This window comes from Hylobates moloch, unplaced genomic scaffold (assembly GCF_009828535.3).
Source record: "Hylobates moloch isolate HMO894 unplaced genomic scaffold, HMol_V3 SCAFFOLD_4, whole genome shotgun sequence".
Lineage (NCBI taxonomy): Eukaryota > Metazoa > Chordata > Mammalia > Primates > Hylobatidae > Hylobates > Hylobates moloch.
The window spans coordinates 145,080,426-145,084,005 of record NW_026652279.1 but is presented as its reverse complement, the minus strand read 5'-3'; positions in this window follow the sequence as shown (position 1 = coordinate 145,084,005).

Here is a 3,580-nt window from a genome sequence, read left to right as displayed (position 1 = left end):
CAGGCCTATTCTGATTGTTAATCTCCAGGTGATTTTAATGTGCAGATAAGGATAAAAACCACTGATCAGTAAAGATATGTAACCAACACAGAGCTCTAGTGGAAATAAGTACAATGAAAAAATATGACATAATTTCTCCTGAGGAAACAGAAAAGGTCTTCATTAAGAGGCTGAATTGAACCTTGAGTGAGAAGTAGTTGCTACTAGGTAGAATGTTTTTGAACAGACTGAATGTACTTGAACAGAAGGAAAACATGAAGCTGGAAAATTAGGTTGAAAGCAGATAGTGGCATCATGTCAGAGTATCTTGTAAGTGAAAAGAAGCATTTAAATAGTTTGTCATATTTACACATTTTAATTAAAGGAAGTGTTGTATCAAGTGGAATCAAGAAAGAATGAGAGAAGAACAGTTGGCTGACCTAAAGGGAAGTTCTGATATCCTGAACATAATCAGTGCCAGAAATGTTACAGAGAATAGATTACTCATATTCATTTGAACAAAATGCGTTATGTTGTTTTCAATAACAAAACATTCATTGAAAGACTGTTTGCTGAGTAACCTGCCAGTACCTGGAGATACACCACTGAATGAGACACAGACTATGAACTTGCAGTGTAATGGGAGAGACTGGCTACTTTTGTGCTATGTAAAGAATTCTATGTGAGTTCCTTACCAGCTGGTGACATTTTTAAGCACCCTGAGAAGAATCAACACTACATGGTTGAAACAAAAGGTGTGGAAATACAATAGCATATTTAGTTAATACTTGTTTGTATTTTTAACCCTTTGTATGTTGTGCCGACCATCAGTTCCCTATCCTTTCTTACTCTTCTGTATTATAGCAGGATACCTCCTGAAAAGTGAATTTATTCCATTCTTTTGCAAACTTGTTTTTGGTTAGGTTTTGGCATGGGAGGCTCCAGAGGGAGGCTAAAGAAAAACAAGTGGAGTAATGTCAGTGCCTTTCTCCCCATCTCCTTCTGATGTAGCAGGGTCGGAATCATGACTCCAATTTCCTGCCTACAACCTTCTCCTTCTGTCTTCCCAGCTCCAGCTCCAGAGACCACAACCACTCTTTATCTTTCAGCCCTAGGGAAGACATTGACTCCTCTATATTAAGCTCTGGTGTGACCTTATTATTCAGTTTATCACTTCAACATTTATAATACCTTCATAACAAGTGCCTCATCTTTAACTTCTTTATTATTTTACTTAGGTTAGTTTTATATTTTTTCTAGGACTTTAACTGATACACATGCATTAAATCAGTTGATTATCACAAAATCTTATAAAGTTGGTACTGTTCTATTTTCACTTAATGACGCAGTAAGTTAGACTTATTTTATACACACTACAGGGCCACTGCACCCAACCACCCACACATGTCTCTGAAATAAAAGTGTCACACAAGAATACCTCTTTTTATGTATTAGTCACAGTAAGTAATACTAGACACTGTAACAACTAGATTCTGTAACAGTTTACTTTTCACATACACTATTCTGCTCTAAGTGAATTATGGACCTGAGATCCTCCCGTCTAGTAGGTAACCTTCTCCTAGGATCTCCATGTCTCTCAATGCATGCTTCTGATCAATGCAGAATCAAAGAAAGACTATAGTGTAAGGGCATACATATTTTCTTAACTGCCTTAGCTTACATATGACAAACACTGACTCACATTCCAACGGTCAGAAGTAGTTATTATCCCACTTAAATACAAAGGGTCTTGGATTTATAGTCTATCATGGGTGCCCAGGGTAAAAATGTAATAGGTTTGGAGGACTCATTTATTTTCTCAAAAAGAATAAGTCCTGTTATAGAAAATCTGTGTGGATTAAAGATTGCCATAATTTTTGGCCACTCCTCCAGTTGAAAGATGGAGATTACCTCCTCTGTCTCTGCATCTACACTGCTCTTGAAGTTTGTTTTGACTAATATTAGGTTGATGCAAAAGTAATTGCAGTTTCTGCCATTACTTTTAATGGCAAGACTAAAGGCAATGGCAAAAACTACAATTACTTTTGGATCAACCTGATAGAATCTGGGAGAAGTATTCATGTGCTGCATAACCTTTAAGAGGCTGCAAGGACGCCCAGCCTAGTTTTCTAAAGAGGCCACTTAAAGAACCCATGGAAAACGAGATACCATAAGAGTCAGAGAACACAGAGAGCCCCAGGCTACAGTCAACAGCAAGGCCCCAAACACGTGAGAAGCCACCTGAATGCAACCTAGTTGGTGAATTCAACTGACACCAGAGAGAATAGAAGAACTGACCATTCAACCCACAGAATTATGGCAAATAATAATTGTTTTTAAGCCACAATTTGCTCTGCAGCAATAGGAAATGGAAACACCATTAAATATGAATTTTGCTTTTTCTCACACATGTAGAATACACTCACCATTTCCCCGAGGGAGACAAAGCCTTATCCAATCATTTTCTCCAGTTAAGTCCCTGATCTCCAAATGATACAGCACATTCTTTATTTGGTCTATATGTGGCTTTTTGTGGCCAAGTATTGTTATTCAAGGCTCTGAATCTGCCATGAGTTCCTCTAAATGTACTAAAAATAACCCTTCCTAATTATCTCAAAATGGAAATTTGTTGTGATTTATAGTAAAATTCAGTTAAAAACCTATTTCTAGGCTGGGCGCGGTGGCGCATGCCTGTAATCCCAGCACTCTGGGAGGCCGAGGTGGGAAGATCACCTGAGGTCAGGACTTCACAACCAGCCTTACTAACATGGTGAAACCCCATCTCTTCTAAATACAAAAAAATTAGCTGGGCATGGTGGCACATGCGTGTAATCTGAGCTACTTGGGAGACTGAGACAGGAGAATCGCTTGTACCTGAAAGGTGGAGGTTGCAGTGAGCAGAGATCATGCCATTGTATCCAGCATAGGCAACAACAGTGAAACTCTGTCTCAAAAAAAAAAAAAAAAAAAAAAAAAAAGAAACCTATTTCTTAATTTGGTTACTATAGGGAGCACAGAGATGTCAGAAATGTCCTACCCACCATGGTCGTGTATCAGAAAACTGTGTTGAAGAGTTTGAGTAAACTGAAGTCTGAGTGTATAATCCAAGCAATCCACTTATTACTAGAAGAGCTGGATATGCAAGCATAAAGCCATGAAATTTCAGAGCGTCTACAGGTGTTAGTATTTATCTGGATTGGAAGTAGGAAAGACTTAAAATAATGAATTGTGTAAAAACTGATTCCAAATCTAATTAAAAACGTTGGTGCTGCGAGAGTTATAGCTGATTTTCTGCAGGTGAGGTATATACGATATTTATTAAGAATAATCATAAGAACTAACATCTTTTGAGCACTAATTTCTGTCAGTGTTGTAAGAGCTTTGGATATATTAATTTATTTAATCTTCATAAACTGTATGTGAGAAAGCAGCTATATAATTCCTATTTTACAAATGAGTAGATTAAGGAATGATCTGAGAAGTTATGCTGCAATCCCAGGTATAACAAAACGGAAATATCAGGGCCAGGATACCAAACCAGGTATTCTGCCTCTACCCCAATACTTCTTCATAGTTCATGTTCATTTGGTATTTACTGGGT